A 15,711-nucleotide genomic window follows, 5' to 3' on the forward strand; every position below is an offset into this window, starting at 1 on the left:
TAGAGCTTGGAATCTGAAAATTGATTCATTTTTTAAGCTTCAAGAATTCATAAAATGTGAGCTTGAGTATGGTGTTTATGTTCATCATACATCTGATAACAATATGATTATGGTGCATCTCTATGTTGATGACATATTACTAACAGGGAGTTGTTTAAATGAGATAGTCAAGTTCAAGAAGGTGTTGATGAATGAGTTTGAGATGACTGATCTAGAAAATATGGTATATTTTCTAGGGATGGGGATTATGTACTCTGATAAGGGTATAATTTTTCATCAGTTGAAGTATGAACTTGAGCATCTGAAGATATTTGAGCTAATAAATTACAAGTCTGCAATGACACTTGCTGAAACAAATCACAAGCTGGAATTTGATGTTGAGGGTGATGATGTAGATGCTACAACTTTTAAATAGTTGGTGGGTTCGTTGAGATATATCTATAATACCATACCTAGCATCTGATATGCAGTTGGAATAGTAAGTAGATTTATGGACAAACCAAAGTGGTCACATTACCAAGCTACTGTCAGGATACTGAGGTGTATTAAAGGGACTCTGAGGTATGGAGTTTTGTTCTCTTCCGGTGTTAAATCTGATTCAGAGCTTATATTCTATTCAAACTCTTACTGGTGTGGAGACAAAGTTGACAGAATAAGTACTTCTGGATATTTATTCAAGTATATGGGAGGTCCCATTTCTTGGTTTTCCAAGAAGCAACTAGTGGTTGCATTGTCAACCTGTGAAGCTGAGTATATTGCACGTGCTTTGTCTACGTGCCAAGCTGTTTGGATTATAAACTTATTGCGGGATCTGAAGATCAATGTAGTCAAACCTGTGAGGTTAAAAACTGACAACAAATCAGCTATAAGTCTTGCCAAGAATTCAGTGTTGCATTGAAGAAGCAAGCACATTGACACGAAGTTCCATTTTCTGCGCAATCATGTTCAGAATAGAGTGATTGAAGTTGTTCATTGTAGAAATCAGAAGCAACTTGCAGATATGTTGACTAAATCTATCAAGAATGAGCACTTTATCCATTTGAGGGATGGAATTGGTTTTGTTGATTTTAATCTTGAGTGTGGATTAAGGGATGATGTTGAAGTGTAATCCAAATTCATATTTAAGCTTGCATTTAGGTTTAATTTGAGTTTCATTTAGTGGTTCTAATGATATAAATATTGAACTCAAGTTTAGTTTGTAACATAATTTTTACTATAACTGTTTTTCATTCTAAGAGCATACAAGTTAGTTACAATATTTTCTCTCTTTTTCATTTTCTTCATCCTCAAATTTGTCCTTCAACAGTTTTGTTAAGAAGGAATCTTTCAAAATTCTCGTGTGATCAAAGAAGAACATAAAATTCTCCGATAAAACTTCAAGGGCATGAGTTCGCCTACTGAAATGCTAAGTTCAGACCATAATTTCCTCCTAGTCACACGAGATGTGCGAACATAAACTAACATAATATTTTTTAGGCTTAAATTCACTTTTGATCCCTCCTGTTTGGGCGTTTTAAACAATTGGCCCCCCTATTACAAAAACAACGATTTTAGTCCCTTAATTTTGAAGGTCTTTGAATTTTTGTAGTCTCCCTCCAGTTTTGCATAGGTAACAATGATGATTAGAATAAAAAAATATTTTTAATTACTTGTCATTGATGACTAGGATATGTTAATCTTTAATAATATTTTTAACTAATTTAATATTTTTAATCATTTTTTAAAAGAATTAATAATTTAAATTGATATTTAATTAATTAAAATTTTGGAAAATCATCTAGGACCTAAAGCCCATTTCATTGCAATATATATTTAAATCTCAAATGCCCACTTATATTCTGACCTACTTATGCAATATACTATATTTGCTCAAGCTTTATAAACATTTCCATAATACAAGAAGAAAACGATGTGTGACTTTGCAAATGCTTTACGGCAACATCTATCATTATATTTAACCTTTGCAAGAAATTCAAATAATAATTATCGGAATATAACCATTTGTCCTAGATAATTTCCCCTTGCAAGTCAAATTAGGTTATCTGATGAGACATGCTTCTTGCAGACGTTTCAAATATCCTTGGAATGGTCATGGTCAATTCAACAAACAGGAATTCAAAAAGCCAAAGATAAGGATCTCTTAAAAGTAACGAAGCTTAAATTTTCAAAGAAAGAAGGTAGTTGGGGTACTTCTCTTGTTGCCGCAGAGCGTCCTCTTGGACTCAATGATGTTGGCATGGTTGCATGTTGATGGAAATGTGTACTCCTGAATTCCCATCTGGAAGGACAATATTGGTTTTTTCAAACGACGTTACGTTCAAGGCTGGTTTTTTTGGCCCAAAGCAGGACTCCTTCTTTAGAGTAGTAACTGATTTTTCCTGTGCTAAGAAAATACCTTTAATTTACTTAGCCGCAAATTCTTGTGCCCGTTTAGGTGTAGCCGAGGAAGTTAAAACTTGTGTCACAGTTGGTTAGTCTGAGGAATCTAAACCTGAGCATGGTTTTGAGTATGTACATTTAACACCTGAGGACTATGCTCAAATTGGATCAAGTGATGTCACATGAGTTAAAGATTGAAAGTGGAGAAACCAGGTGGGTTATAGATACCATTGTTGACAAAGAAGATGGATTGGGAGTTGAAAACTTGAGTGACAGTGGGGCCATTGTCAGTGCCTATTCAAGGGCGTACAAGGGAACCTTTACATTGACATATGTGACTGGTAGGACTGTTGGAATCGGTGCTTATCTTGTTAAGTTTGAGATGAGGTGCATACAGAGGCTTGATCATCCTATAATTCTTACCGATTTTTCAGCTTTAAACAAACTTCTAGGTAGGGAGGTGTATATCTCTCACATGCAACTTGGTGGATCTAAAATCATGGAAACTAATGGAGTTGTTCATCTTACTGTTTCGGACGACCTTGAAGGTGTTTATACTATTTTGAAGTGGCTTAGCTACATTCCTTCTCATGTAGGTGGTGCACTTCCCATTGTAAAACTCCTCGATCCCCCAGAGAGAGAAGTTGAGTATTTACCAGAAAATTCATGTGATCCTTGTGCGGCCATATCTGGAACTCTAGATGTTAATGGAAAATGGCTTGGAGGCATTTTTGACAAGGACATCTTTGTGGAGACACTAGAAGGATGGGCAAGGACAGTTGTTACATATAATGATAGATGTTGCAGCAAAGCATTTGCAAAGTCTCATATTATTTTCTTCTTGTATTATGGAAAGTTTATACAGTTTGATCAAATATAGTGTATTGCATAAGTGGGTTGGAATGGAAGTGGGTCTTTGAGAGTTAAGTATATCTTGCAATGAAATGGATTTTAAGTCCTAGATAATTTTCCAAAATTTTAATTAATTAAATATCAATTTTAATTATTAATTCTTTAAAAAATTATTAAAATTATTAAATTAGTTAAAATCATTATTAAATATTAAAATATCTTAGTCATCAATGACACGTAATTAAAAATAAATTTTTTATTCTAATCATCATTCCCACCTATGCAAAATTAGATAAAGACTATAAAAATCCAAAGTCCATCAAAATTAAGGGATTAAAATTGCTGGTTTTATAATAGGAAGACTAATTGTTTAAAACGCTCAAACAAGAGGGACCAAAAATGCATTTAAATCTATTTTTAAAATTAAGAGATCAAAAATGGATTTTAAGGTTAACTTCCTATACCAAAAATTAAACCTTTATTTTGTTACTCAAAATTCTATTACATTATTAATGCCACTTTAATAAAAGTTCTTTTATATGCTGCTATACATCCAACTTTTCACCCAATAATATGCAACACAGGTCATTATCTATGCGTCACTTTCATGACCCGTCCTCACAATAAAAAACTGTATATTTGCTGACATGTTAGATATGCATCAATATATAGTTTATTTTTGAAACAATTGATTTCCAATCACAAGAAATGGAACTTAAACATATATCCCACAAAGAAATTTTGTCCCAACACAATACGTCCAAAAGCTTATAATTTATAAAAATAAACCATTTTTATTGTTGTACAATCAAATCTGCTCCCACCATGTGTTGGAACTTGCTAACAATGCAATGCAACTCATGCAAACAAGTGGATCTTTATTTCTTTTTCGTCTCAAGCACATGGGGCTAATTTGTACATATATGATATGAGGCTACGTCTAATAATGGAAAGGCCCCAGGTCAGATTCATCTGCAGCCAGAAACTGGTGGAGCAAAACCATGTAGCAAACTATTTTCCTGCAAACATTTGATTGGTTTGGTCATGGCATGTGGCTTACAAAGTTGCAAACATCAATAATTAGAGCTGTCAATTTTGACTATGTATGATGACTGCCCAATAGGTCTGAGTATTAAGCATGTTTCTGTATTTTGGTATATTTAATCAATTTAATGGAAGGGAGTTGAGAAATTCTCAACAAAAAAAAAGTAGACTATTATGGCTTGTCCTATTTGGCCCGCAAGGACTAATTGTAATTAGGCATTTTTTTTTTAGAGTTAAACAAATATTTAGATTTAACTTAACTTTACAAAATTAATTTGTAAGATGATAATTTCTTTCACTTATAGAGATAAATGTTCATATTATAAAATGATCAAATGGAATACTCTTAACATATTTTTTCACACTCAACACTATTATATTTGACGTGAAAAAATAAATGATAGGTGCTCTGAAAGTAGATTGATAGTATATGTTTCAATAAGTCTTAAATCAAACTTTGATACCATATTAAAATAATATTGTTTTACTTTACTCTTCAACAATAGTTGATATAAATAGAGAGAGTACAACTTAATGGTCTCCTTAATTTTTAAGAAAATATTATTACAATAACAAGACTAAAAAAAAAAGGAAATAATAATGAAATTTATTTGATAAGAGATGAGATATAATATACAATGTTAAATTAATACGTGAGAGAAGATGGTCAGAAATCATGGATGAAGAATTAAACAATAATAATTAAAAATTACAAGGAAATGCTAACTCAGTTTGATGTGATTGTCACATGTGTTTGGAGGGCACTAGTTTAGTGGAAAGAAAAATTCATTAATAATAAGTAGTTAATAGTATACGACAATCTTATATGAACTATCTCTAGTTCAAAATCATTTTTCTAATATTACACATGAATTTCAACTCAGACTCTCCTGAATCTGAGATCCCCCACTTTCACTCAAACACTCTCCCAATTATTTGTAAGTATCAATAATATGAACGTGACAAACTTCATGAATACAAACCAAAACTCTATCTCTCATTAAATGGTTGAGAGTAACAAAAGGACGGAGTTTAACCCAAGAAAAACGCACAACAAGACTTGATGTTAAACAACTCTAAATGTGTGTATTAATGAACTATAATAGGGGAAACAACCTCTTTATATAGATAAAACACTTCGTCTTGAAGACCAATTAGGGTTTAAAAAAAACTCATTAAATTCAATAAAACCACAAAATTTTGGAACAAAAGAAAAGACGATCCATACATGATCCGCTCCCAAAAGATCGCACAAAATCTGGAATAAAGTGAAATCTTTCCAAAAATAACCCACAAATGGATAACGGAGCCAAGATGTCCCAACAACTTATGTGACATCTTACTTAATATTTTACAGATAAAAATAATTCAATCCATATGTAATAAAAAAATCCCCCCTTTGGCTATATTTTAAGCAAAACAAGAAATTGAGTCCTTCTAGCACGATAATCATTAGATAAGGCTAACAAAAAGATAAACTGACCAAAACACAATCTTGACTGAAACGTAATCCTGACTGAAATGTGATCTTAACAGAACCAAACAAAATATCAAAAAATATATATGTGACTTCTTCTCCCCCTGTTTGCCTCAAAAGGGCCAAAGGTAAAACAAGATGTCAGTAGTATGAATAGAAGAATGGTACAAAGAGAACAATCTAAAGGAGCAAATATTCAAACAATCCAACACAAAATAAACAATCTAAGAAGACAAACAAATTAAACCAGGGCGATAGAGTAGGAGATTCACTATCAGAGGCATCCTCATTCAGAACAACATTATCTTCTTCGTTTCATGAGTTTGACTCATCCTTAGAGCTAGACTAGTCAAAAGGAGCCGCAACATTTTCATCACCAGGAGCATTAGACACAAAAGGAAAAGCACTATCAAGTGAGGAGTTAACATCTTGGTAATCCTTTCACACAATCTTCCTTGTAGAGGGCATGGTGGTGATCTCTTATAATGCCTTTTTCTCATGAATCAAAGCCTTGAGAATATGGATTTTCACATGCCATGAAAGAGGAGTAACATCTATCATTTTTTAATCAAAACTCATATTATTTTCATCAACATGAGAAACAGATGGTAGCACAATGTCAATAACATGTTTCCCGACAAACAACTTGTAACTAAAGTTGCGAACACTAAGAATAACACCAACCTCATCACCACTAGTCATAATGTCATTTTTTTATCAACCCAAATCCCCAAATCAAATAAGGAAAAATGATTAAAATCACAAACGATTTCATACTTAATACGTACTCTTCAAAATCAAAGTACACTTCATAAATCGTTCAAAAACATACTCTTCAAAATCAAAGGCATGATTATTTCCTACTTAATAGAATGACCAAAGAGACTTGGGGTGATACGTGATTCGTGTGAATAGGGAACCAAGTTATCCACTCCAATTTTAAATAGGATAACATTCATCACACTGAGGTTGGAAGCCACCAAAAGACCCTTTAAAAGTCAATCTTCATGAATATTGCATTGCTCATGTGAGTTATGGTCTTCAAGGGGGAGACAGTCATCACAAGTCTTGCATGATCAAGGTACTCATTTATGAAAGTATGAGATAAATCAAAATAATGAACTCTAACATAAACCTTCTGGTAATCTCTTCTTTAACTATTGTTGAAGCCACTTGGAAGATTTACAATAATTTCCTTCACAAGATTAGGAAGGTAAGGCCAAATGTAAATCATAGTCTTTAACAATCGAGAATCACTAAGGAGCTCTATAATCTCACTGCACTTTTGAGCATGAGCAGAGAGTTCAGATTCAAAATCCAATCTTCAATGATAGACGAACTTCCACTTGGCAACACTTTCTCGAGAATGGAAGGACACGTTATCTAGAAGAACATAGGGACTTTTCTTAGGGAACTTCTTCATACCAATCAACATTTTCAAACATTTAGCAGGATTTGCATCATGCTCGTAAACATGTTATTTTTCTTCTTCAATGTCACCCAATATGTAAGTGACATGTTCCTAAACACCCTTCTAAGAGACACTAGGAGCATACTTCTTCCTTTTCACAGACTTCACAAACTTACTATTTTTTGGCTTCTTCTTCTTTTTCATAATATTTTTCTTCTTTAACATAATCTTTGTCTTCTTCTTGACAACAACTAGCTTCTTCTTTTTCTTTGTTGAACTAGTTATAGAAGACAAATGAACTTCTTCCTCATACACATTCTTTCCATTTCTATAGGAATTTAGAACAGTAGGAATCACATGAACAATGTCTTCATTGATAACCTCATTAGAATCCATATTAAAATATCCATTGACATTCTCATCTTCTTCCTTAGTGATATCCTCATGGTCATCCTCATTGACATTCTTCCCTAAATCTTCATTTACATCCTTAGGATCATAAGAAGTGGGGCGTCCTTATCAAGAACAAGTTACTTTGTTCAGTTTAAGTAGTGGGAATATCAATATCTTAAGTGAGCATGTTAAGAATAACCTCAATCATATTCCCATTATGGGGGATTATCGCATTTAGTAAAAGCCTTTGATGTTTAATACAAATTGTCAGACTCATTTAGATTCTCACTAACATTGTTTCTACCTTCACTTTGATCTATGAGTTCATGTTTCTCATTAGCAACATCGGTCTCAATAGAAGTAACATCTTCATTGGGATTACCTTGAACAATGTCGTGAGGGAATTCGATCGGAGAAATAGAAATATCAATGTTGTATACAATTGATGGAGGATTGTGAGTCACTTAAGGTTCCTTCTCAACTTCACCATCTCCAGGGGCTTTGTAAACTTTACCAGTTAGATTGAACATGGAAAAGGTATTCGATCAACAGTCTTCTTCAGGTACTTCCATTTGAACAATTTTGGGTTGGCGGGAGAAGAAACACCTCTAGAATTACGACGAATACTTCCTTTAATTGCAATACCCTTTTTCAAACACCATGTGAGTTTGTAACAACTTTAAAAATGTTTTTACCAACATTTTTCTTCTTTGTAGTCTTCTTTGCAAGATGAGTTGTACTTGTTCCCACCATACTTACAGAATGTTTCAACAAGATTTCAGTCGTATGTTAAAGGTCGGAGAGATACTTAAGAAGGGGAATAATTTTTTTTAAATAGTACACTTTGGATATTTAAACTAAATGACATATCCTTGTTGGGATGAAAAAGGAAAGTGGCGTTGTCACAGTGATATGGGGGCCAGTAAAAATCCTAGTGGACCCATGAAATACTACTAAGCCAAATGTTTGATAATTTCTATAAGTTAATGATGCAAAGACCCAAGTTGATCAAAGATTCTTAAATTGAACAATATTAAGAGCTTTTATGAGTATAACAGCCAATTATTTATCTATTCGAACATGCTCAAGGGTGATCTTAATATTTTCTTGTCTTAGATATATTAATAATGCTCATGTTATTATAGTATAATGTCATGAGATCTTTTGTAACATAATACTCTTATAGCATTTGTTTCTTCCACAATATTTGAGTACAACTGGTTCTGGAAGAAATATACTCAGCTTCTGTAGTTGAAAGAGAGGCACAATTATGCTTCTTACTGAACCAAGAAATAAAATTGTTTCAAAGAAAGAAACATCCACCAAATGTGTTTTTTCTATCTTCAGCATTATTTGCCTAGTCGGCATCAGAATAACCCACTAGCGAGGAGTTTGTATCAAAAGAATACAAAATTACATAATCACATGTTCCATTTTTATATTTGATAATGCATTTCACTTGAGTGGGGTGGCTAATCTTAAGATTGACTTGATAAAGACAACATAGTCCCATAAAAAAGGTAATATCAAGGTGACTAGAAGTGAGATATAAAAGAATACCAATCATACTTCTGTAAAGGCTTTGATCAATAGAGAATCCTTGTTCAACCTTTGACAACTTGACATGAGAAGTAGCAGACGTGCGTTTGTGGAGATCATTATCTAAACCAAATTTTGCCACAATGTTCTTGGAATATTTACTTTGGGAAAAAAACCATCTTCCATTTGTTTCATCTAAAATGGAAGTGAGATATAAAATACTACTCATCATACTCATGTAAAGGCTTTGATCAATAGAGAATCATTGTTCAATGTTGAACAAAATGATCCACCATCTTGCTTGACATCCTTCCAAACACAATATCATCAACATACATCTAAGCTATCAAAATATTTCCATCATCCTTCTTCAAAAACAAAGTCTTCTTAAAAATAACTTTTCATATAAGATATTATATTGTAGCGGTGTATTCGTTACCATTGGAGATATTGACTAAATCCAAGGTAAATCATACAAAGTCGAGTCGCCACCGCACTTCTCTTTATCCAAAGGAATGGGTAGAAAGCGAACAAAAACCTAAAAGTTTTACAAACAAAACTAGTAAAAGAAACAGAGATCTGGGTAAGGGGGTTGGTTATGCAATGGAAAGGTGTTAGACACCCAAAACATCCTAGGTACTCCTAGGGAGCCCTTTTCACACTTGTGAAGGTTGTTGTTTTGTGAAAAATTTATTTGTGCAAACATGATTGAAGAGATGAGAAGAGAATATACAAGTTTATTTACATTTTGTGTTTGGATGGATAAACCCATTGCCTACGTACCCTCTTATAAAAGATTAGGATCAAAACCTCGTAGTTCAGGTAAAAAATTTCAAAACAAATGAGTGGATTGATTGGTCCAAAAGCCTTAAGGTCTTTTGTTATCAAAGGGAGAAAACTCAACCTGAAAAACCACAAATCCACCATGTGAGGATAGCTTCAACATGCTAGTGAGGGGTTAACCCTATAATAAGTATGGAAGACTCATTGTCCATCACTAAGGATAAAGGTGAGCATTACATCTACCACAAAGATAACTCAAACCTAATAGCTAAAGGTTATGGAAAATTTGATTAAGAAGTGATCATTGAAACCACAAAAGGAACATTTGAATGGGTTATATTTACCAATTAGAAGTATATGCAAAAGTGGTCAAAGTTGACTTAAAGATTCAATTCAAAATGAGTGTTATGAAAAGAAAGTTTGAAAATCAAAAGCATAAAGCTTAGGTTTCTAATGTTGAAAACAAAGTCAAATGTTTGCACAAAAAGGTTTTGGCTTGGGTTAGAGTGGAGAAATGAAGAGGAAGGGTAAGTCCTAAAGAGAACAAAAAGGTGATGGTTAAGAAATGAAACCACACTAGGAGTTCCTCTCTTGAGATCATATGGATGATCCAAGTAAGTTCCCATCCATTGGAATAAGCAAGCACAAAGCAAAAGCAATCACACAAGTCTCATAAGAGATCCTCAGTGTATCTTGTAACTTCCACATGGAATGAACATGATAATGATCCTCAAATTAAGCTCAAAAAGGAAACTCAAAGTCAAGAGCACACACATCAAAAGTTCACAAGAAAACAAACATCACACACTATATACATACAAGAGGCTCCAAACAATGGGTGGGCTTTAGTCAAGAGGGGTCATGTCAACCTCGACAAACAAGCCAAACTGTAATGGGTAATCTGTAGCTCTTAACCACTAACATTGAGAGTTAGGGTGAAGCTGATCAAAATGGAAATGAGGATGAGACCTCATGCTCTTAACCCTGGCCGAGGTGAGCTCATGACAAAGAAAGCGTGGGGATCCAGAAAGTGAGGTCCTATTCCACTTGACAGACTCTAGACAAAGATCTTGGGTACATGTTCAGAAGCATCAACACGTAGTGCGAGCATAATGAACGACTCACTGAATAACGGGGGATTGGCTACTAATCCCTTTTATCCGTCAATTGCCTCAACTCTTGGAGGACTTATCAAGTAACACATGCCTCATCTTGGAGGTCTTTGGCACAATTGTAAACAAACACAAACAGAGCCTCTGAAGGAGGACTTGCCAGCAAAATGCCTGCCAAAAAGGTGACAGGACTTCCAGACTACATAAAGTAAGAAGGTAACTACCTAAGTGGTGTGTCAACCACAATCCAAAGCTTAAGCAAAAGCAAAAGCAAGCAAGCAACTAAGGTACCTGTACAAAGACTAAACAGTTAATATTTCAGTCAGAAAACCAACAGACAAACAGTGGAACAATTCACAGTTACACAACTCAATGAACAATGCTCAAGCACTCAAATGAACTCATGAGCTCAAGCACATCACTTAACATCCTACAAAACAAACAAAAGTTAGAACTCAAATCATTTGCATCTCACAAAGTGAGAACAAATCGACCATCAATGCTAAATGTCCAAACCTGAAACACAAAGCACAGTTAGTTTATGCACAAAACACTAGTGCAAAGACTAGATTCAAAACTAAGTCAAATGATCAAAACAGAACCCAATCTTCTACATAATGCACATTCAAACAATCCAGAAAGTGTCCTCAAAAGGACCAGCATCAAATCAAAAAGCAAGTATCTCAAATGACTCATGTAATGCAATGACCAAAATATGTGCACAAAATGAACTTCCAACTTAGAAAATTCAAATCAAAACAGAAATGCATGCAATGACTTTGAAATTTTTTATGCAAGTTTCTCATGTCATGAAAAAGCAATATGCAAAAGATCAAATCCAGAAAGGTTCAAATGCTATGTGATCAAAAATGCAACAATCCAATGTCAAAAATGTGACACAAATTGTCACATTTATCTCCATGTGTCAAAAACAATGATAGCATATGAGAAAATTCCAAACCAGTGCTCAAAAATTCACATCATGTATGATCATTATGTACACAAAAAATTTGATCAAGAAGCTCAACATATGGAATTTCACAAGGCATTGAACACAATAGGTCAAATTAACACCACATGGATTCCAAAATCACACATAAAAAAATCCAGCCATCAACAATTCATCCAAATAACACCAGAAAAAAGTAGACATTCATACAAAACTAGGAAAAAAAATTGGAGTTCATTTGGATCATTTTTCTATTTTTTATGAATTTTCTAAGATGACTAAAATAAATGGAATAACAAAAATGAATTGTGAATAATTTCTTCAATTTGAACACATGTGAAATAATGAGCATTTGGCCATGGTTCCTTTGCATAATTGAGCCAAATGAGGTCAATTTGAGAAGCCTTGCACATAAGGAGCCTTTTGCAAAAAGAATGAACCAATTTGGAGCATTGTACCAAAAGTTAGGTCATTTTGAATTTCCATGTACACCTTGTGATCAAGTGACCATAACTTCTCAACCAATCCTCATGTGAACATGAATTAGGACTTTCTGAAAAGGGGAGACAAAGATCTACAACTTTTATATTCACAAAAAATCCATTTGAAACTTCTTTGACATTGACAAGTCAAGTTGAATGTGGACCAAAAACTTGCCAAATTTGGAAACTTTGAATTACAGGTCATTTTCCATTTTTAGCAACTTTTGCCCTCGTGATGTCAATGTTCCGCTAAGTGGCGCATACCACCCGCTTCCCATGAATCACTCTATTCCTAGGTTTCCTAGATTTCACTCATAGCCTGGGTATTGGGCCTTTTACCTCGAGTAACTCCCACCCCAAACAGAGGAACACAACACAGCCAGCACAGATGAATATGAATGAATACAAACATTAATGCACACATAAATGCAAACAATAAATAAATGAATGCAATAAATGCAAACAATAAATAAATGAATGTGGACCAAAAACTTGCCAAATTTGGAAACTTTGAATTACAGGTCATTACGCGAAAAAACCGGCGGGAAAACGAAAACAACAGAGCCGCCACCGTGCGTTATTTATCCCAAAAGAGGGAAAGAAAACGCTCGAAGTAAACCTGGGAAAGACATGGTCTCGCGACCAAAGAGAATGGGATCGGGAGTCGGTTATGCGAAGGGAAGGTATTAGCACCCCTACGCATCCGTCGTACTCGACGGGATCCACGCACAAAAGGAAGGTAAATGGTTGCTAAACGCTGTTCACAAACAAACATCAAACACTGGCTGAAAAGAGACACAGGAAACAAAAGAAATAGGACTCGGCAGGATATCGCATCCTGGGCCTACGTAGTCTATCAGGCATAGACATCAGAGTCGACGTAGTTCGGACTAGGGGAAACGTGCTCGCTAGGATGTCGCATCCTATGCATACGTATCTTCTCGGACTAAAGAAGAATCAGAGCACTCGTAGCTCGGCTAACGCACGCCAAACAAAACCACACAGGAAACTGACTGCCAATCACTGGACTTATGTCAGACTCCACACAAACAGGCAAACATGGAGGTCGAATGCCAATCGCTGTACTTACATCATACTCCGAACCAACAAACACACACAAAGGAAACCGATTGCCAATCGCTGGACTTATGTCGGACTCCAAACAAAGAAACTGGAAACCGAATGTTAATCGCCGGACTTACATCGGACTCCAACCAGAAAGGGAGAAACAACTCACACAAATAAAACAAAAGGGCGCCCGGAGAGATCAGCTCATCTCCTGCCTACGTACCTCATCTGGTATGAGGATCAGGGCGACGTAGTTCCCCTACGCAGGGACAAAGGACTAGCCTAACCAGATAACAAAGGGAGACACAACTAGGGAGACTACGACTCGAGCCTAGATGTTATCATGCATATCATCCCTAAGTTAAGGTTGCTATCTAACTTGCACAGGGAGCAAGCTATCCTAAACAGCACAAACAGAGCAATCAATCACACATAGCACACACTATATACAAACAAAGTGGGCTCACACAGGGGTTAGGCTTTAGTCAAGGGGTCATGTCAACCTCGACAAACAAGCCACTGTATCAGGGTGAAGTTAGCTCTTAACCCTAACATTGAGAGTTAGGGTGAAGCAGATGAAATAGGAAGTGAGGGGTGTACCTCACAGCTCTTATCCCTGGCCAGGGAGAGCTTTTAGACATATGAAAGTGTGGGTTCAGAAAGTTGGAACCCTTCTACACTTATGACTGACTCAACATAGATCTTGGGTTAAGATCCACAAGGCATCAACATGTGATGTGAGCCAAGGGATGACACATTGAATAGCAGGAGATGGACTACACATCTCTTGTATCTGCCAATTGCTTTATCAAAGGTCTTTGATAGGTACAGGGGACAAAGATAAACAAACACAAGCATTGCCTCTTAAGGAGGACTTCAGACAGGTGCCTGGCCAAGTAACAGGCCAGGTCTTCCAGACTACATGCAGTTAGAAAGTTATACCTCAATGCTCAAGCTATCAAGCAAAGCAAAAGCAAGTTCACAAAGGAACTATAGCAGCTAAGGTACCTGAAAACAATCCAACATAATCAGTACACAACTCAAGCAACAGTCAAACAGACAGATTAGAAGTCAACAGACAACTGTACATAAACAGACAAACAAGCATCAATGCACAAAGGTGCAAGCCACAAAGCCTAAGCTTAAGCTTCAAAGCCTACAAAACAAACTCAAAGTTAGTCATCAACAAGCAATGGATCAACTCCAAATGAGTGACTATCATCAAGCATGGCAATTGTGCTTTTTAACCTGAAACAAAGCTCAAATGTGAGAAGCAAACCTCTAGGACAAGGCCTAGGGTCAAAATGAGAGAAATAATTCACAACAGAACATGAAAATTGGCAAGAATCAATCTTAATAAAATGAGAACATCATCCAAGTGGTCTCACATTCATATCATCAACCAATTTCATTTCATCAAGCATAGAAGGCAAGGCATGCATATTCAAAGCTCATAGAACCAAACAGAATGATTCAATCCACATCAACTCAAAAACAATTCAATAAATTCCAAGAAAAATCATGGCTAAACAGCATTCATAACATGATTAACACACCAAATTTCAAGTCATTTGGACAAGTGGAAGCATGTCAAATAAAATCCATAAGGCAAGGTAAGGCAAAACAAGCTCAATGAGGGCACAAAATCATACTTCAACTCCAAGCAAGCATAAAACAGAATCCAAACATGATATGGACATCAAACTAAAACCAAGACAAGCTTCAAAGTGTCTAGAATACATGTGCAAAATTTTAGGTCCATCCAATAAACATCAAGAATTTCACAAATCATATAAGATCATGACTCACAAAAAGTCCACAATTGGTCAAACAGAGAAGAAATTCTCAAACAAATTGGAAACGCACTCAAAAATTCTACAAAAGTTCAAACTCAAACTTAACATCCAGAAGTATCATCATGCAAAAATTCAGGTTAATTGGCATAGAATTGGCATGGCAAATAAAATCAGAAAGTCAAGTAACCCAAGGTGTGACACACATTGTCACACCTTCATTCATCATAGCATATCTTCACAACCAGAAATGATAAAATCACAAACTCTATACCAAAAAATCCCTAAAGGTGTCTAGATTAAGCATGCAAATTTTCAGCTTCATTGGATTAAGCATCATCATTTCACACTCAAAATGGCAAGCAAGGTGCAACAAAACACATGTATGAACAAACCCTAGCCAAACTAAAAATCCAGGCGTGCACAATT

General features: G+C 35.2%; 1 pseudogene; it reads left to right on the forward strand.

Moving 5' to 3' along the window:
• The first annotated feature begins 490 nt into the window (after window positions 1-490).
• On the forward strand, window positions 491-3,259 carry LOC127137915 (acetyl-CoA carboxylase 1-like; annotated as a pseudogene).
• The last annotated feature ends 12,452 nt before the right edge of the window (window positions 3,260-15,711 follow it).

The sequence above is a fragment of the Lathyrus oleraceus genome, chromosome 4 (genome assembly GCF_024323335.1).
Source record: "Lathyrus oleraceus cultivar Zhongwan6 chromosome 4, CAAS_Psat_ZW6_1.0, whole genome shotgun sequence".
In the NCBI taxonomy this organism is placed as follows: Eukaryota; Viridiplantae; Streptophyta; class Magnoliopsida; order Fabales; family Fabaceae; genus Lathyrus; species Lathyrus oleraceus.